This window comes from Bos taurus, chromosome 22 (assembly GCF_002263795.3).
Source record: "Bos taurus isolate L1 Dominette 01449 registration number 42190680 breed Hereford chromosome 22, ARS-UCD2.0, whole genome shotgun sequence".
NCBI lineage: Eukaryota > Metazoa > Chordata > Mammalia > Artiodactyla > Bovidae > Bos > Bos taurus.
The window spans coordinates 9,445,667-9,466,946 of record NC_037349.1 but is presented as its reverse complement, the minus strand read 5'-3'; the positions used below and the strand labels follow the sequence as shown (position 1 = coordinate 9,466,946).

At 41.9% G+C, this 21,280-nt stretch overlaps 1 non-coding gene across 1 annotated transcript; it reads right to left on the bottom strand.

Annotated features, from left to right (window-relative positions):
• Positions 1–18,613: 18,613 nt before the first annotated feature.
• On the bottom strand, positions 18,614–18,686 carry TRNAG-UCC (transfer RNA glycine (anticodon UCC)). The gene has a single exon. It is a non-coding gene; the product is annotated as a tRNA-Gly (tRNA).
• Positions 18,687–21,280: the final 2,594 nt, after the last annotated feature.

Genomic DNA, 21,280 nt, shown 5'->3' with positions numbered 1-21,280 from the left:
AACAGCTAGAGATTAATTTCTGTTTTGCAATCTCCCAGCTTTGCAATGTTAGACAGTTTACTTAATGTTTTCTGAGCCTGAACCCTCATCTGGAGTTTAGGGTTAAACACATACTCACACACACAAATACACCCCAACAAACAGTTCTATCTTCCCACTGGTATTGTAAGCATGAACTGAGACAATGCAGGTGGTCTCCCTTCTAAGTAACGAGGCTCTTATTCATTATCTTGTATAATACTGACAACAGCTCTATTTAGCAGGTATTAATAACTCTGCTCTATGCCAAAAGTCACAGGGGTTAAGTGACTTGCCCAAGGTCACTTAACTAATGAAGCTGCTCCATAAATACAAAGTCATGATGACAGTGTTGGTTCAAAAACAATAACCTTACCTGAGAACTGAAATCAATGGACAGACTTTAATTATATAGGGAAAAAGTTATTGCGAGGCTTAAATACCAACAAGGCTTTTTCAGCATCTTCCCTTTATCAGTGAGGTCCCTTGGGCAGATAGAAACTCAGGCTTAATTAAATGAAAAATCCTACACCAGCAAATACTGTCCATGCTGCTCCTCATTTAGCCATTGTGAGGAGCGATGAGATCTCTTCTGTGTTCACCACGCAGGTGATGGGAGATTACAGGCCGGAGGTCTCTGGATGTCACAGCCTCCCCAATTACACGACAGATATATTTCCATTGACATCTCGTTGAGGACAGGATCTGCTGTTATTTCAAGCTCACTGAATTTCAAACAGAAAGCAGTGTGTTAACCCAGAGAGGTGGGATGGAGAGGGAGGTGAGAGGGGAGGTTCAAGAGGGAGGGAACACACATATAACTGTGGCTGATTCATGTTGCTGTATGGCAGAAACCAGGATAATATTGTAATTGTCCTCCAACTAAAAATAAATAAAATTAAAAAAATATAGTGTAGGAGGGGCTGTTGTCTAGCAAAAGAGGAAAAAAAAAAGATGGACTTGTGTGGTGTGTGTCACATGAGAGACACTTGAGCAAATGGGAGAGGCATCTCCAGTGTCTACTAGGTGGGTCCTAGTTGTGAGAAGTTAGCCTCATGTTAGTATCTGGGAGTGTGGGAGCACCAGGAAGGTACCTCTTAAGTACAATTGTTATATATCTATAAATCAGCACCCCCTCCCCCCAAAAAAAGGTTTTGTTTTTCACTTGCAGCCTAGAAATTATTCTAGAATCCATGGAAATAGAACACAAGGCATAGAGTCAAATGAAAAAAAGCTAGAGTATCAGAAGAGCTAAAGAGCCTACATGCTATGCTATGCTAAGTCGCTTCAGTTGTGTCCGACTCTGTGCGACCCCATAGACGGCAGCCCACCAGGCTCCCCCATCCCTGGGATTCTCCAGGCAAGAACACTGGAGTGGGTTGCCATTTCCTCTCCAATGCGTGAAAGTGAAAAGTGAAAGCCAAGTCTCTCAGTTGTGTCCAACTCTTAGCAACCCCATGGACTGCAGCCTACCAGGCTCTTCCATCCATGGGATTTTCCAGGAAAGAGTGCTGGACTGGGGTGCCATTACCTTCTCCGAAAGAGCCTACATAAAGACACCCAGAACAGCTTTTCTTGAACTTCCCATACACAAAGGGGCACACCAGCAATGACACTTGACATCCAAATATTCCTCATGACAGCGTGTTTCCAGATGAACTGAAAGGCTCAAGTCATTCTTTTCTTCCAAAGTTCATATAGTCACTTAGCAATCTAGACAGTGTAGTAGGTGAAGAAGCATACAACTAGATCAGAGAAACAGAATAGAAAGCTCAGAAATAGACTCATATAAATAGTCGCAGATTTTTGACAGAGAAGCAAAGGCAACAGCATGAAGAAAAGATAGACTTTTTAACAAATGACGCTAAAACAACTGGACATCCACAGGCAAAAAAAATAAAAATAAAAAAAATCTGGACACACATACTTTACATCTTTCACAAATAGGTCAACCCTAACTATAAAACTCCCAGAGGATAATACAGAAGAAAGCCTAGATGATCTCACATGTGGCAATAACTTTTTAGATACAAGACCAAAATATGATTCATGAAAGAAATAATTGATAAGCTAGACTTCATTAAAATTAAAAATGTCTGCTCTGTGAAAGGCAATGTCAAGGAAGCCACAGACTCGGAGAAAATATTTGCAAAAAACATCTGATAAAGGACTGCTATCCAAAATATACAAAGAACACTTAAAATTCAAGGAGAAGAAGCAAGCAATCGGATTTTAAGATGAGTCAAAAACCTTAAGAGACACCTCACCAAAGAATATATACAGATAGCAAATAAGCATATGAAAAGATGCTCCACATCCTATATCAACAGGGAAATGCAAATTAAATTAACCATGAGATACCACCATATGCCTATTAGAACAGCTGAAATCCAAAACACTGGTAACATCAAATTCCGGAAAAGACATGGAGTGACAGGACCTCTCCTTCATTGCTGATGGAAATGCAAACTGGTCCAGCCACTTTGGAAGGCAGTTTCTCTGTTTCCTAAAAAAACCAAACTTACTTTTACCACATGATCCAATTGTGCAGCTTGTTATTTACCCAAAGTAGTTGACAATGGTGTTAGTGTTTAGCTGCTAAGTCATGTCTAATTCTTTTGTGACCCCAAGGACTGCAGCCCACCAGGTTTCACTGTCCATGAGATTCTCCAGGCAAGAATACTGGAGTGGGTTGCCACTTCCTCCTTCAGGGGATCTTCCAAACCCAGGGACTGAACCAGCATCTCTTGTGCCTCCTGCTTGGCAGGTGGATTCTTTACTACTGAACCACTTGGGAAGCCCAAATGACAATTTACACCCACCCTAAAATCTGTTCATGGATCCAACTTTATTAGAAGTGCCTAAACTTGGAAGCAACCAAGATGTCTTTCAGTAGACAAACAGATAAGCGCATCCAGACAACAGACTATTACTCAGAGAAATGGCACCCCACTCCAGTACTCTTGCCTGGAAAATCCCATGGACTGAGAAGCCTGGTAGGCTACAGTCCATGGGGTCGCAAAGAGTCAGACACAACTGAGTGACTTCACTTCACTTAAAAAGAAACAGGCTATGAAGCCACAAAAAGACATGAAGGAAACTTAAATTCATTTTACTAAGCCACAGATGTTAATATGAAAAGACTACGTTCTGTATGGCTTCAACTATATGGTATTTTTTAAAAGGCAAAACTCCAGGAATAGTAAAAATGCCAGCGATTGCTAGTTGTCAGGGGAGAAAGGACAGGATGAACAGGCAGGGCACAGAGGATCCTCAGGGTAGTGAAACTAGCATGTGTGATCCTGTAACGCTGGTACACGTGTGATGCACGCCAGTATGCCTCTGTCTAAACCCACGGGATGTACAACCTCATGAGGGAACCAGAGGAAACTGTGCACTTGGGAGAATTATGATGTATGCATTTGTGGGGCAGTAGATACATGAGAAACCTCTGTACCTCCTCAACTCTCCATGAACCTAAAACTGTTCTAAAGATACAGTTTTAACTGAAAAAATTAGGGAACAGATAAATAAGGCAAATCAACAAAACAGCCCACCAAGTAGCACACTGCCCAGTAAAATGAAAGCTGTCTAGAAGAGGAATTTGCTGTTTGTTACCTGAGGATTTAGTGAGCTCCTGACACTGGAGGCTGACACGTACATATTGATCAGAGATTGTCTGCTTCTTGAAAAGGGCACTTATCCATCTGGGAGAAACCTGGACCGCATGATATTCAAATAAGAGTTCCAGTGCTCAGACACCAGGAACAAAAATATAGGAAAACATGGCAGAAGCCTTGTACATAGAAGGACACTGCACCGTATTTAAAGTGTGATCACATACTACGTGAGGCCCCACAAGCCGCTGCTAACATCTTAAAGTGAATAGAGCAGTCGTAAACAAATAAACAAATAAGCGAGCAAAATATAAAATTTGATACGGCAACTAAATACATGTTGAAAGTAAGGTGGAAATAACACTGACTTTGAGGTTGCAGTTGGGTTCCTTTGAGAGATAACTGTGTTAAAATATAACTGTGCACTGAATGATTTATATATGTGTGTGTGTGTATGTGTCCAATTGTTCCACTTAGTGGCAATGATGTCCCTTTATTTTTGTTAATTGATTCCCTCCCACAGAACCCAGAAAAGTTATCAATAAAGGTTTGTGAACAAATGAGAACACAGACAACCAAAATATCTCAAGTCAACACTAAATAAGCCATGGCTCTTTTGCCAAGAACGACAAAGTCTTTTTCTCATGTTGGCCTTTGTGTTCACTCCTCGGTTGATTTGTTCCTGCTCCTCACTGCAGTGAAGACACTGCTTCTTTGGGCTTGTGTGATGGTGCAGTTATCGGGGAGGCACTCGGCCAGCTGCGCTGGCTTGTCTACCAGATGAGGACGCAGTAAACAAGTCCTCCGCTGAAGCCCCTCGGTATCTGAAGAACTCGGGCAGATTTTTTTCAAGAAATCAGAAAGTTTTGAGCATTTAATGTGGTAGCAGTACTTTGCTATTACCTGTACACGTATATCAGGGTTTAAACAGGCAGTATGATATTTGTGAGGGTTTGACCTTCATTTACCATTCATTTTTAGGGGGTCAACAATGCATCAAATATGAATGTTATGAACCTGTTCTATTGGGAGATGAATGAACTATGTTCACTCAAGTTAAAGCCAAGACAAAAAAAAAAAATGCCCTTAGAGAGAATCAGACCAGACACCATGAATTCAGAGGAGGAAAAGATTGCTTCTTGTTGAAGAGCACCAGGTTAACACATAGAAGAGTAAGTGATGTTTCACTGAGCTTTGAAAACAGGTAGATCCAAAGCAGGCAGGAATCGCCATGAGGGCCAAATGCAAAGGAGGGCACGGAGCGAGGGTGTGCATATTCACACCCGCACACAGACACGCCCACATCCGCACACAGACACGCCCACACCCACACACGCAGAGGGAGCGCTGAATCTTTGAGGATTCACACAGTGCTTTTTGTCCTGTCCCCCTGAAGAGTTACAACAGATGCTTGTAACCCAGATCACCCTCAACTGACCCACTTTGGCTACAATGCCAGAGAACAATCGCAAGCTATTTTCGTGGTATGCTTCTCATCTCATTAACTCCAGCGAAGAGCCTGTGTCAAAGTTTTGGTTTCAGAAGTTTTAAAGGTTCTCTTTCCCTGAGTATTTCTAACAGACATTCAGCCACCTACACACACACACACACACACACACACACACACACACACAGCATAAACCATGCTGAGAACTCAATGGCTGCCACAGAGAAGGAAGATGTGGGTCCGGTACCCTCCATTCAAATATCTTGACCCAACTGGCATCAAAGGAACTTGAGATGTACTGTCCCACGCTTGAGGCTCTTTCCTATAAGCTTTGACTCACAATCAGTATTTAGGATCTTACCACCCTTCTCAACTGTTGGTACTGACAAAAGAGTAAAAAGTGTCAGTCAGGTGAATGAGAACCACAGTATTTGAAGCTGAACGTGGGAAAGAAAGCGCTGTGTTTCCCCTGCGATTATCAGTTGAGCACCAAGAGGGATGTACCAGCAACAGTTGCTGGAGCACCCAAAAGCATGAAATGTGTACGTCAAAGCACCCCACGAGGACAGCTCTGCTGAGTGGTCGCTCAGCGTGTGACGGAGATGCTCAGGGATGGCTGGAGACACCTGACCTCCCAATTACTTGACGATGACCCCAGATAGTAGTTATCTGATGAGGAGCAGGGAGACATGGAAAGTAATAGTAATGGCAATGATCACCAGACCACTGTCTGCTACCTCCAGACAGGCAGTATTTCAGTGGAGACAGTGTATCAACAGCTAGAAGTAATTTAAATTTAAATGTCTATAGTATTGGTTTTCTCTCCAAGGGCAAATACAGTTAGTATTAAAGGGACAGCCATGAGCTGCTAATAAGACGTTCTCTGTTTATAGGCTCCCTTGATCATGTTGTCTTTGGTGAGTTTGAAACCGGGAAGAAGATGGCTATTTATTATTAGTATTTTGACTCTATTGATTTCTCTCCATGCACTTTGGGGATTAGCAGCTCTGCTTTGGCTTAATAACATGAACTCGCATTTCTTCCTGTGTTGATGCTGTTGACTGCCCTCCCATCCCCACCAGCCCTGTGCATCAGAGAAGGGCTCTGGGATTGACACAGCATGTTTGTGTATTCTCATCAGTTACAAAGCCAGCAGGAAAGCACATCAGGTATAGTGGATATTAAAGATGCCCTTATAGGAACCAAGGAGAGGTAATCTAACATATGTAGAAAGATTTGAAGTGATTTCAGTCTCACCCAGTCCTGCTACATTGTAACTTTTTTAGATATATCCAACAATAATCTTAAAAACCTAGTATTATTCAGATCATAATACATTTCAATTGGACAAGAATGCTATACTATTTGATTGTTCACAGTGACATATAATCCTTGTCTTGTCCTTTGCTAAACAATCATTATGTCAGTGACTTTATCATTTATTTTACCTTGATACATTGCAAACATCTACATAGTATGTGAAATATTCTAACACTCAGAATTCCCCTGACCACTTTCCTTAACCAAACTCAAAATAACTCTAGGAGATGGATAAACCATCATCAGAAGACAATGAGAACACTTTAATAGTAACTAACAATTTGTCAGCAATTGAATCAACCCACCTCATTTTTATGTGTTGAATAGATTGTGCTTTCTCTTCCTCAACAGCCTTATAAGTGGGATGTTAATATTCACTTTTACAGACAGGGAGTCCAAAGCTCAGAGAAGATTAAGTGAGCAAGGTCAGAGAGATTGGGATGAGAACTTGAATCCAGACCAACTAGACACTACAGAACCCTTCTTTATGCTACACCATGTGACTTCTTTTGTATTTTTCTCATGCACAGATTATATATCTCCATCTACCAATTGAAGTCTACACCACGTGTTGAACCAGCACACTTTGAAAATATAGATATGGAAATCTCGTGATCTCTGCCCTCATGGACATTGTGACTTGGCAGAACTAATTACACCCAAGGCAGTTATAAGTGTCTGAAGAGGAGACTAGATTAAGTGTTACACAGGCTTCAGGAGGACATTTGTCTGTCTGGTTTCAGAAGCCATAGGTGCTTTTGAAAGAAGGCCACTGTTGCAATTAAATTCTGGCCTATTATCTTGGATATTGTTCACAGTGAAGTGAATTTTGACTGGTACCCAGTAGTTTTATTGTTTTTTTAATGTTTGTATTTTGTGTGTTATTTTTAGATCATCATTCCAAGATGGTCTGTGTATAATGTTGCAAGTGAGCTGTGGAGCCTACTAGCTCCTTCTCGTCTCTTAAATGCACATGCATCTTCCTCCCAGAGGCCACCTGATGGCAATCAGGTGCCTGTTTCCCCCTCTCAGAGTGCACTGACCTTTTCCTTTGGAACATCCTGACTTGTAACTGTATAATGAGTTAAGATTCCATGCTCATTTAGAAAGAAACTCTGCTTATCTTGCTCATCACTGTATCTCCCTTGTCCTGGCTCAGTGCTTGGTACATCCTAGGCTTTCATGATATAACTACTGAATGGATGAAGAATTTTATTAGAGTCTTACCGCTGAAGAGCTGACGAGGACTTGGGTCATATCATTAACTTGATGAATCTCGGTTTTCCTATCTGTAGAAAGAAAGAGAAACCATTTCTGACACATAGGTATGTGAGGATCTCTTGTAATATTGAAAGCATTTTGTCTATGTTCAAGTGCTAAGCCAGTATTTATTACTGAGTGTTTTCATTGTAGTTATAATTTGGAATAAACATAGAGCCAGGAGCATAGGCTGAAACCAAAGTCAACACAGAGTGTAGAACAAGCTGCCCAGTCTCTGAAATGATGCTGCAGATCCTTCTGAGATCTATGCTAGAAAGCGTGAGGCAGCAGAGCTGTCAACAGAAACCTCTAATAACCCTATGTTTTCACGCCATTATGATTTCCCCCCAAATTATTTTCTGGGGCCATGACGAGTCCTAGTCTATGGGTTTGGGTAATTGCTTTTGCCCAATCTGAGCACAATCTGTTCCGCTACTTTTGAGTTATGCAAGGGTGAAATAAATACAGCACAAGCTTGCAAGCTACATTAAAGAAATTCAAGATGTGCTTTGCACACGGATAAAACTTAAAAATGCCTGAACTTTCAAAGTCAACTTTTACAAGGAAGAGTAGCAGGAGGAAAATTTGGAAAACGTTACTGGAAACATCCTGGAATACTTTGAAGGCAATGTGTGGTATTATGACATCATTCAAGTTGACTTCACAAAGTGAAGCTTGCCTCTCACCCCCATATCACAAAACACAGAAATAAGATTAGTCTTAGGTAGTTCTCCCCACAAAGAAGAGCCCCTCCTCCAAAGGAATGTTTATTGTATTTTTACTTTTGCCTATCAAGGACAATGCGGAGAAGGCAATGGCACTGCACTCCAGTACTCTTGCTTGGAAAATCCCATGGACGGAGGAGCCTGTTAGGCTGCAATCCATGGGGTCGCACAGCATTGGACACGACTGAGCGACTTCACTTTCACTTTTCACTTTCATGCATTGGAGAAGGAAATGGCAACCCACTCCAGTGTTCTTGCCTGGAGAATCCCAGGGACGGGGGAGCCTGGTGGGCTGCCGTCTATGGGGTCGCACAGAGTCGGACACGACTGAAGTGACTTAGCATAGCATAGCATTAGCATCAAGGACAATGTAACTAAACCAATCACGCTTCTCTGCTTGCTCAAAGAAAAATGAAGAGTCCAGTTCTAATTATTTGCAAAAAGTCTCACTCATCTACCTGAAAGTATCTAAAGTTTTTATATTATTTATATTATCCATATTGGTGAGCATATATTATATTTTTAGTTATATCATTTTGTTTCATCTTAATCCCGCTGTGATAAAAAAGATCACAATGATCCTTTTTGAAACACTTTATGATATATAGAGTGTTTTAAGAAAATGTAAAAAATCATCGTAACCACAGAATGTTAAGCAAGTCAAATTTAGGTAAAAACTTGAATAAGTAGCAAGCTGGTGACAAAGACCTACTCTCAGGAAGAGTCATCAAGCTCTGACTGGGAAGAGGTAACAAAGTCTGTGTCGGTTAAAGTGCCCAGGCCAAAGTCTCAGGAAGGTGAGATGCATCCACATATCTGAAGGTGTAACTAAAAAGGCTAGTATGTGAGCAATTACAATAAATGAATAAAATGGACACCGTCATAATCAATTCTAATCACTGGGCCAGAGGAGTCCTTTATCAAAAAGCATTAACCATAGGAACAACAGCTCTATCCAGCTTGAAACACACAGATCTACCATCGTCTAACAGAGGTACATACCAACACCCTTAATTAATTTCCTTTGTAAAGACAATTAACAAGCCTGTTCCTCTCAAATACTGAAAATACGGAGTGCATGATTAAATTCCTGGGAGCGTAGCACATAGGTATCTGGGACTGGATTCTGGAGGTAAATCAGTCTCAGTCACTGTCAGTAAACTGCCCTGTGCATAGATGTGTTTCACAAGTAACGTGGAATAGACCAAATATTGGACAGGGAGTGGTTTGAGTGAAAAATCTTCCTTCTCAGCAACATGTATGTGGACTTACTGTTATCAACTTGTGTCCCAGTCTCTAGCCTTACATGGGTAATGGCTGTGATCCATTTTTCTCACATTTTGTTTCCCCTTGTTGATTGCAGTTTGTTGCCTATTGACATCTAGCATCCTTTCTTGATTCAGTTCAGTCGCTCAGTCGTGTCCGACTCTTTGCGACCCCATGAATCGCAGCACACCAGGCCTCCCTGTCCATCACCAACTCCCGGAGTTCACTGAGACTCACGTCCATCGAGTCAGTGATGCCATCCAGCCATTTCAACCTCTGTCATCCCCTTCTCCTCCTGCCCTCCAATCCCTCCCAGGATCAGAGTCTTTTCCAATGAGTCAACTCTTCGCATGGAGGTGGCCAAAGTACTGCAGTTTCAGCTTCAACATCATTCCCTCCAAAGAAATCCCAGGGCTGATCTCCTTCAGAATGGACTGGTTGGATCTCCTTGCAGTCCGAGGGACTCTCAAGAATCTTCTTCAACACCACAGTTCAAAAGCATCAATTCTTTGGCACTCAGCTTTCTTCACAGTCCAACTCTCACATCCATACATGACCACAGGAAAAACCATAGCCTTGACTAGACGGACCTTTGTTGGCAAAGTAATGTCTCTGCTTTTGAATATGCTATCTAGGTTGGTCATAACTTTCCTTCCAAGGGGTAAGCGTCTTTTAATTTCATGGCTGCAATCACCATCTGCAGTGATTTTGGAGCCCAGAAAAATAAAGTCTGACACTGTTCCCACTGTTTTCCCATCTATTTCCCATGAAGTGATGGGACCGGATGCCATGATCTTGATTTTCTGAATGTTGAGCTTTAAGCCAACTTTTTCACTCTCCACTTTCACTTTCATCAAGAGGCTTTTTAGTTCCTCTTCACTTTCTGCCATAAGGGTGGTGTCATCTGCATATCTGAGGTTACTGATATTTCTCCCAGCAATCTTGATTCCAGCTTGTGTTTCTTCCGGTCCAGCGTTTCTCATGATGTACTCTGCATATAAGTTAAATAAGCAGGGTGATAATATACAACCTTGACGTACTCCTTTTCCTATTTGGAACCAGTCTGTTGTTCCATGTCCAGTTCTAACTGTTGCTTCCTGACCTGCATACAGATTTCTCAAGAGGCAGGTCAGGTGGTCTGGTATTCCCACCTCTTTCAGAATTTTCCACAGTTTATTGTGATCCACACAGTCAAGGGCTTTGGCATAGTCAATAAAGCAGAAATAGATGCTTTTCTGGAACTCTCTTCCTTTTTCCATGATCCAGCGAATGTTGGCAATTTGATCTCTGGTTCCTCTGCCTTTTCTAAAACCAGCTTGAACATCAGGAAGTTCACGGTTCACATATTGCTGAAGCCTGGCTTGGAGAATTTTGAGCATTACTTTACTAGCATGTGAGATGAGTGAAATTGTGTGGTAGTTTGAGCATTCTTTGGCATTGTCTTTCTTTGGGATTGGAATGAACACTGACCTTTTCCAGTCCTGTGGCCACTGCTGAGTTTTCCAAATTTGCTGGCATACTGAGTGCAGCACTTTCACGGCATCATCTTTCAGGATTTGAAATAGCTCAACTGGAATTCCATCACCTCCACTAGCTTTGTTGGTAGTGATGCTTTCTAAGGCCCACTTGACTTCACATTCCAGGATGCCTGGCTCTAGATGAGTGATCACACCACTGTGATTATCTGGGTCGTGAAGATCTTTTTTGTAAAGTTCTTCTGTGTATTCTTACCACCTCTTCTTAATATCTTCTACTTCTGTTAGGTCCATACCATATCTGTCCTTTATCGAGCCCATCTTTGCATGAAATGTTCCTTTGGTATCTCTAATTTTCTTGAAGAGATCTCTAGTCTTTCCCATTCTGTTGTTTTGCTCTATTTCTTTTCATTGATCGCTGAGGAAGGCTTTCTTATCTCTTCTTGCTATTCTTTGGAACTCTGCATTCAAATGCTTATATCTTTCCTTTTCTCCTTTGCTTTTCACTTCTCTTGTTTTCACAGCTATTTGTAAGGCCTCCCTGGACAGCCATTTTGCTTTTTTGCATTTCTTTTCCATGGGGATGGTCTTGATCCCTGTGTCCTCTACAATGTCACAAACCTCATTCCATAGTTCATCAGGCACTCTATCTATCAGATCTAGGCCCTTAAATCTATTTCTCACTTCCACTGTATAATCATAAGGGATTTGATTTAGGTCATACCTGAATGGTCTAGTAGTTTTCCCTACTTTCTTCAGTTTAAGTCTGAATTTGGCAATAAGGAATTCATGATCTGAGCCACAGTCAGCTCCTGGTCTTGTTTTTGTTGACTGTATAGAGCTTCTCCATCTTTGGCTGCAAAGAATATAATCAATCTGATTTTGGTGTTGACCATCTGGTGATGTTCATGTGTAGAGTCTTCTCTTGTGTTGTTGGAAGAGGGTGTTTGTTATGACCAGTGCATTTTCTTGTCAAAACTCTATTAGTCTTTGCCCTGCTTCATTCCGTATTCCAAGGCCAAATTTGCCCGTTACTCCAGGTGTTTCTTGACTTCCTACTTTTGCATTCCAGTCCCCTATAATGAAAAGGACATCTTTTTTGGGTGTTAGTTCTAAAAGGTCTTGTAGGTCTTCATAGAACCATTCAACTTCAGCTTCTTCAGCATTACTGGTTGGGGCATAGGCTTGGATTACTGTGATATTGAATAGTTAGCCTTGGAAACGAACAGAGATCATTCTGTCATTTTTGAGATTGCATCCAAGTACTGCATTTCGGACTCTTTTGTTGACCATGATGGCTACTCCATTTCTTCTGAGGGATTCCTGCCCGCAGTAGTAGATATAATGGTCATTTGAGTTAAATTCACCCATTCCAGTCCATTTTAGTTCGCTGATTCCTAGAATGTCTACATTCACTCTTGCCATCTCTTGTTTGACCACTTGCAATTTGCCTTGATTCAGCCGGGCATCATTCTCTATATTTCCAATTGTTCTTTTTTCTCTTTTAGGATTGTCGGACCTTCCTTGTGGTTAGCTTCCTCTGAAAGTCCTGGTCTATGTCAGTTCTCTTAAGTTTGTTGGCAATTCTTCCAGGGTTTCTCAGAGTTCTTACATACTTTTGTAACTTGAAAAATTTTTAAATATTTACCAAGGTAAAGAAATGCTCGCCCAACAATTCATAGCACATTTCACATTTTAATCTCTATTCATTTCAAAACAGTTGATGTATTGAACAAATTGAGTAACAGTGAAATGCATGCAGCTCTTAGAGCTGTTTCCTGTCACCTGTCAGTACCAGCATTTGATCACAGGAAGCTAGCATGGTTACTGGGCTGAATGATTATATAAAAACAATGCAGAGCTGAGTTTAGGGACAAAACTCTCTCCCTTTAGAAAGGGAGGAAGGGAGAGAATGATGTAACCAGAAGAAACAATTTCTTTTATTAGATGTCTACTCCCTGAGAAGCATAGAACTAAGTGACTTATTTCCTTTATCCTCACAATATACTTGAAGTCTAGGTATTGCTTTTCACATATAATGAAGCAGGCTACGGAAGGAATCAAGTTGTTTAAACTTGTTCAAAGTCACCCACCTCATAAGTACATGCTGATCTGCCTGACTCCCAAACTTATTATACAGTGCACTTTATAAGTTCATGTTCTTCTGGCTACAAATAAAGAAGGCTGTTTGAATTTTTCTCAAAGAAAGAAGGGGAAAGAAAAAGTAGTCAGTGGCTGCAGAAGACCATCCAAGGGAGACCCACTGGACAAGGCAATCAAAGTTCTGCATCCTGGAAAAATACTCCAATGGTGGGTACAAATGCTGCAGCTGGCTTTGAATGGATGAGTTATGCCCCACATCTTCCTCCCTCCTGTCAGTGCCCTGATATCATGCTTGCCAGATGCCTTCTGGTCTAATATGGCTTCTGCTTACCCTCAAGAGGTGTATAATTCGATGGATATGAAAAACTGGGTCAATTCAAAGCCATGAAAACTAAATTAGCTTCCTGGTTTGCTTATGAGCCACTTGGGAGTTCAGTTAAGACAGTCACTTCCTCTGAGTCAGCTCCAGCACCAGGACAACATCAGATTTCCTGACCAGGAAAGCTGAGCTCCAGATCCAGGACTGCAGTGACCCGAATAAGGAAGCATTTGGGAAACTGCCTCAGCAGTTAAATGTGTCCCCAGACAACATCTCTTTCACTCCTTTTCTCTTCTATTCTTTCCAATCACAAACTAAAGCCTAAACAAGGGCACAAGGCAGATAGGATTTTGACTCATAATATTTTTAGTTTGAGGCTTTGTAGCTCTTCTTTTTATGAGCATCCTTATTACCCTGGAAACTCCTAATAATGATCCATGGAGAAGACTGACATTTTAAAAATATTTCTTTGTATTTATTTATTTGACTGTGCTGGGTCTCAGTTGCGGCTCACAGATCTTCAGTTATGGCGTGTGGGATCCAGTTTCCTGTGTGTGCACGCTCAGTCACTCAGTCGTGTCCAGCTCTTTGCAATCCTGTGGACTGCAGCCTGCCAAACTCCTCTGTCCCTGGGATTCTTCAGGCAAGAATACTGGAGTGGTTGCCATTCCCTTCTCCAGGGGATCTTCCATACCCAGGGATCCAACCTGAGTCTCTTGCATCTCCAGCAGTGGCAGGCAGATTCTTTACCACTATTGACACCTGAGAAGCCCCTAGTTACCCGACCAGGCATTGAACCCAGGCCCCCTGCATTGGGAGCACAGAGTCTTAGCCACTGGACCACCAGGGAAGTGTGAAGATTGATATTTAGAGCACTATCTGAATTTTTTAATCTGCCTGTTTGGGTTATACTCTTTCATATAATTAAATATACCTACTGAGCTAATTCCAAGCACTCAACTGTATTCTCACTATAAACCTCCAACTCTTATTTTTGTTTTCTCCTTAATGTATTTTTCTTTGAATTTTAAAGTTCATAATTCCTTCTAAACACTCATTTCATCTTCCTGATAAAACCATGAAACCAAAGGATGGACGATTCTGTCTAGGTTTGCACAGCTGATTTAGCCTGGATGCAAACCCAAGGTTTTGGATGCCAAGTTTCATCTATATAAAAATATTTCTATTTCCTTCTTGCACACAAAATTATTAAAAAAGAGATGTTCTGTGTCAGAGTAGGATAAGGGGGCAGAACTCACTGATACAATATATAGTATACAGATTTCATGCTGCTGCTGCTGCTAAGTCACTTCAGTCATGTCCGACTCTGTGTGACCCCATAGACGGCAGCCCACCAGGCTCCCCCATCCCTGGGATTCTCCAGGCAAGAACACTGGAGTGGGTTGCCATTTCCTTCTCCAATATGTGAAAGTGAAAAGTGAAAGTGAAGTCACTCAGTCGTGTGGGACTCTTCGAGACCCCATGGACTGCAGGCCTACCAGGCTCCTCCATCCATGGGATTTTCTAGGCAAGAGTACTGGAGTGGCTTGCCATTGCCTTCTCCAATACAGATTTCATACCAATGGCTATATCCCATTAGCAAGTCCTGTTGGCTCCACATTTAAAATGTTTCAAGAAGCTGATGTGTGGAACTTCCCTGGTGATCCAGTGGCTAAGACTCTGTGTCTCCAGTGCAGGGGGCCCAGTTTTAATCCCTGATCAAGGAACTAGATCCCAAATGCCACAACTAAGAGTGCATATACCACTACTAAAGATCCCACGTGCTGTAACTAAGACATCATAGACCCAAACAAAGGAAAACTTAAAAAAAATATTAAAAAAAAAAAAAGTTGATGTGTTCTTGTTATCTTTCCTGTTACAATCTTGGAACAAGCCAATATCACCTCCCATCGGTCTCACTGCCTCCTAATTGGTCCATTAGAGCTGCTGGTTGCTCAACCATTGCCCACTCCCATTTTATTCTCAACATAAGAGCCAGAGCAGTTTGATAATATCTAAGTCAAAAGGTGATCTCCCTTGAGGTAAAAGCCAAAGACTCTCAGGGTCTTTGAAGACACTACAAGATATGTTGCATCCTCTTGCCTTCCTCTCTCTACATTTCTTGGAGTTGGTTGAAAAATATCAAGTGTATTTCCACCACAGAGTCTTTGTATTCACTCTTCCTTGTGGAATAGTCTTCTCCCAGACCTCCTCCCATCTCCTTCCTCCTTAAGTATTTTCATTATCCTGTCCTCTGAAATAGCCACTCTGGTGCTAGTGGTAAAGAACCTGCCTGCCAATGTAGGAGACGTAAGAGAGGTAGGTTCGATCCCTGGGTCAGGAAGATCCCCTGGAGCAGGACATGGCAACCCACTCCAGTATTCTTGCCTAGAAAATCCCATGGACAGAGGAGCCTGGCGGGCTACAGTCCATAGGGTCGTAAAGAGTTGGACATGACCAAAGTGACTTAGCGCACATAGTATCAAAGATAAAAAAAAATACTGGTTTGGAAATAGAAAGAAGTAGAAAAGAAAAAGTTAGAACAAGTATGTTGATGTTAGTTGTTCTTGCTTATGAAAGACCAAGGGCCTGTTTGAAAACATGGGCAAAGGCTATTGGCAGTTCCATGCTGTATATATAAATACCCAGAGTGGAATTTTACTTGGGGGGTGGCAGGACTTGCAGAAATGGCCTCTTGGAATATAAAAAAACAATCCTAGGTGTGTGCAGAGAAAGCTCTTCATTTAGGGAAAGATAATCCTAGAGTTCTTTAGTCTTGTCTGGGCCAGTAACCTCAATCTGGGGTTCACAGACATGTGACAGACTGAATATGGACTTGTCTGTCTCTGGGATGCCTATGTTAATCCAACTGAAAGACTCAGGGGGATACATTTGTTTTGAACTGCAGGCAGATTCTTTACCATCTGAGCCACCACGAAAGCCCCAATACATGTGAAAAAGGAATCTAATCCTCTCCCAGGTTTTGTCTTTCATTCGGGCTATGGTGTCCTGGCTGCTCTGTACTGAACTGTGTATGACAGTGGGGAGAACCCAAGCATGCAGGATATAAACTGCGGAAACCCCTCATGAGGCTACCAACAGGGTATTTTGTTCCAACTCTCCACTCGGTGACTGAATATAGGCTTGACTGTTAAGCTAAGTGGATTAAAAGAAGAAAAGAGAGGGGATTTTGCCAAGGGCAATTTGGCTTTGTCTTCGTATATCAGGCCTGCCTTTACTCTCCAAGCAAAAGGGAAAGAGCTGCCCGTTTCACAGTCAGCGCGTTGGTTAGTGCTATGCAGCTACTGGGCGGAGTCCCTGTGCCTTACAGAAAGGAGATGTGCTTCAGATGTGGGCAGCAAATGCATCTTCACTGGGAATGATGACCATCCTCCTGTGTCTCTTTCTCTCCGTGAGCTTTCTGTGGGAGCACACACGGGTCCCACTTGACCTGAGCCAGGACACCTTGGGAGGCGTGGCTGGGGCTCCTCACCCTGAGAGTCAGCGCTTCTGTTTGTTTTGTGTGTGCCCTTTGCTTCTTTAGTTGCTCGTTTTTCCTTCCTTTGGGGTGGGGGTAACGCAGGAAGTGAAGAGGAAAATTTGGAAGGCTGGAAGACCCATTTCAGCTTCTGGGTCTTAGACCCTGGTCTAATTTTTTCTTTACTCAGCCATCTACACTGGAGAACATGTGGGATTCTGAATCCTAGTATGTATTGCTTTTGTGAGAACGTCCGAGGACAAGAGGTGCTTGTCATGATATGATAAAGAAATTTTAAAATCACTCTCTAAAAATGCTATTTGTAAATCCTATCAAAATACAAGCCTCAAAATGGAAATATAGGTAACCTCTCACTGGACGTATCACACAGGAGACCAGCACAGGATAACAGTGGATGAGATATGGCCCAGTTGTGCATGACCTACGGGTATACTGAACCAAGGACATTCACTTGGCCTTAGGTGGACCTGAGGTCTTAGGAATTTTACTCGGTCTGTAAGGCCAAGTATGGAAGGGTCCTCCATGACAGTGGGTTACAGGATGGCCTTGGGAAGCGGTTTACAGTTTGCCCCAGTCCTATCAAGTTCCTTCCTACATGAGGCTGCAATTCCTTGGGCTCACGGTGCCTCCAAACCTAGCAGACTTGCAGGATGAGAGTTGCTTGGAATCTGTATGATGGAAACTGAGTCACTGGTAAGACTGTTTGATATTTGCCTGATTTAAGGATTAGAAATAAAACTGCTGATTCATCTTGTTCTCCTGAACAGTGGCCTAAATAACAGTAAGCTTCTGAGAGACTCTACAGACATGAAGCAATGTCTTTCTGGAATGTATCCCTGTGTCTAAAACTGATGTTGCAAGAATATTATATAGTAAATAGAAACATTCCCAATTATGTTCTTGGTAAAAATGATAGATTATGGAGTCTTGAATCAACATAGACTATTTTATTTTATGTAATCTGAAATTCCAATGGATATAATCTGAAACCCAGAGCAAACTTCCCTTAATCCATTTCAGAAAAAAATCTTAAGTGAAAAAAGCAGTGCATTGACTGGGAAGTGTCGACTCTCCTTTCAGAGACAAATGTCGGCATAACTAAGAGATTCTATCTTGCAAATGCTCAAACTGAGGACTTGTGCAGCGGAAAGAAATAGGAAAATTAGGGCAACATGAGACCCGAGAGCAGCAGCAGCAGCTAAATCTCCCAAGAGCTGTGAATCCTTGAGCAGAAATGAGCACTGGATTTAAATATTTCGGAGTCAATGACACAGAGAAATATTTAGGGGGAAATTGATTTGTAATGTGAAATTGCCATTGCAATTAACTTTAATCTGAGAGTTAACTTCATGGATTCATCAGAATAAATGGATGAAATAGAATTTTATCCTTAAAGTTCTCTCCCACCATGCCATGAATTGGGCTCTGTTACCTATTAAGTATCTTCATGGTTTATTTCCTTCATTCTCCCTCCCTTAAAGTTCAGAGCTAAAGTGGTAGTTTTTGTAACTTTTAATTAATTAATTTTGGGGGGGGCCACACCAGGTGGTATACCAACTGTTAATTCCTTGACTGGGGATCAAACCCAGGCCCCCTGCACTGGAAGTGCAGAGTTTTAACCACTGGACCACCAGGGAAGTCCCAAGTTGTAACTGCCTTTAGCTCAGGTTTTCTGGTAACATTATGCCCTTGACAGGGCACTTGTTTCTTCAACTTTGGCAAAAGTACTATTAAATCAATCATCTAAAGATTACTAATGCTAACTGACTCCCACGTTTCAACCTCAAGAGTTGATTTTTGAGTTGCTTGAATTGGTCACACTGCAAAAGAACAAGGTAGTGCCATTTCTGCAAAACTGACCTGTTATATCATGGGGTACACACAGATTTGCAAACTGTTTAACCTGCTCTTTATTTAATGATCAAATATTAAATTATAGTCTATTTGATGGTGGAAGTTTCAGAATGACTTCTGCCGACTCAACGTACAGGTGCCTTTCCTCTCTCCATAGCACATGACCTTCGTTCTGTTAATAGATTTAGGTACAGCCCATGTCCGCAAGTCAGCAAGAGATTCCAGAGTTCTTCTCTACCATCTTCCCTCCTTACAACTCCAAAGTCCAACTCAAAGGTCTTCAAGATAAAGCCAGACTCAGACCTGTCATGTCTGTTTCTTATCCTGGATGGAGGTAGGGGGTTTAAATTTGAGAATGGAGGAATTCGGGGACTGAGGTCTTCATAAGGGGTGAAATCACACGGGAACATCAAACATAAGATCAGATATTTTTCACTGTGAGGATTAACTTTGTCTGCCTGTCACTCTTGAATTTTATGATGCTAGAAGAGAGTCTGGATTCTTCCCAGACTTGAAAAACATGTCAAAAGCCACCCCATCATTTCCTGAGCCTCAGTGAGGTCCAGGAAAAGGGAAGGGCATGTGAGAGTCGGGGAAGCCCCTCTGAGTGACAAGAAAGTACAGAGACTGGAGTAATAGCCAGCTTGGGAGGCAAGCACATGGAGGAATCGACACAGAACCTGCAAAGAGCTCCCACTTAGGACTTAGGTCCTAAGGAAAAGGATCTGAACTTCATACCATTCTGAGCATCAGGCACTAGGCCTGGTACATGTAGACACTCAACAAAGGGCTTTGAAAGAACCACTAAAAAAAAAAAAAAACAGCAAGATATGTGCAGGCCAAATTCCCATTCAGTACAGGCACGAACATTGATCACACATCTATTTTGCCCTAGCTTTGCATCCTTAGTTCACTGTGTCACATGCCATTTGATGAATCTGGGGCTGGCGGGGGGAAGGTGTGAATCTCTTCCTCACAAAATGCTATGATAAAATTATGAATATTAATTCAAGGGCTTAAGAGAATTTTCCAAAGTCCTACTGAAAATGTCACCATCCATGGGGGAAGGGAGGGGTAGCATTTTCTTCATGCTCTGGAAATATTACAGAATGTCTACTTACCAATTTTATTCAAATAAAACATGAATCTTTAAGTTCCTCATAGATATACGATCCTAACTTATTCCTCTTATTTTCCACTGTACTAAATTGCTTTGAAACAGTTCATAAACATTCACAGAGGTTAGATTCACATAGTTATGAAAAAAAATGATGGTACTTCTAAGTGTATTTCTCATCTTTGATCATGAAAGGAAAGCTGCCCAATCCTCTGAACTCACAATAATCTTGAATGGTTCTAGATTGATCTGACATCTTTCATATTTTTAGGGTATCTTCTAGGGTTGCGATGAATGCCTTAAGATTTTTATAAAGAAGTCCCAGCTGGTGAGAAGAACTAAAACCCAGCAATGGAGCGTATGAATCCACAGGTAATGGATCAGAATGCAGCAGCTCATCACACTCAGACCTAATTTTTGGAAATAGTAGTTGGCAACTCAAGAAGCAGAACGTACTTGCTGTCAGGAAATATCTGCTTACCTAGTCACACAATGGTTGTACAAGTAAACGCCAGAAGACAATAAAGCCTTCAGAGATCCAGATCATTTTCAACCAAACTTGGCGTGTTTGACATAATCACAAACTCCTAGGCATGTTGTGACAGAATTCTTAATAGAACAAGAGAGGAACACCCTGAAGTCCCTCAAGTTTGAATGAGGCAGAGGGCAGGAAAGCATCTCCTGAGAATGGGTGTTCTAAAACTGTGAAGTGGGTTCACAGGACAAAAAGCCTCTTAATGTTGGCGTTCTGATAGAATCACCTGGGGAGTGAAAATGCACAGAGACCTCAGGTTTTCTTCCCTGCCGGTAATCTGGTATGAGACTGGGAGGAAGGCTCGAACAAGAGGAGGGGAAAAGAACACTTCCTGGGTCTCCCTGTGTGCTTGTTCTGCGTCTCGTGTGTTCATATCACACACGAGTCATTTTCCCTGGGAGGAAGCATAATTTAATGGTTAAACAGCAACCAGATGGCCTGGGTTCAAATGCTGCCATCCTCACGTAGTTGCAGTGTTATCAGGATGGGATGAGTTCTTTTTTTTTTGTATGTTTTGGGTTTTTTTGCCCTGAGGCATGTGGAATCTTTTCTCCCTGACCAGGGAGCAACCCCACTACTCCGGCACTGGAAAGTGAGGTTTAATCACTGAACCTCCATGGATGTGAATTCATAAAATAGGTGAATTTATACAGAGTATCTAGAACAGCACTTGTCACACAGTGACCACCAGGTGCATGCTGGCAATTCCTCTTGGCCAAATTTTA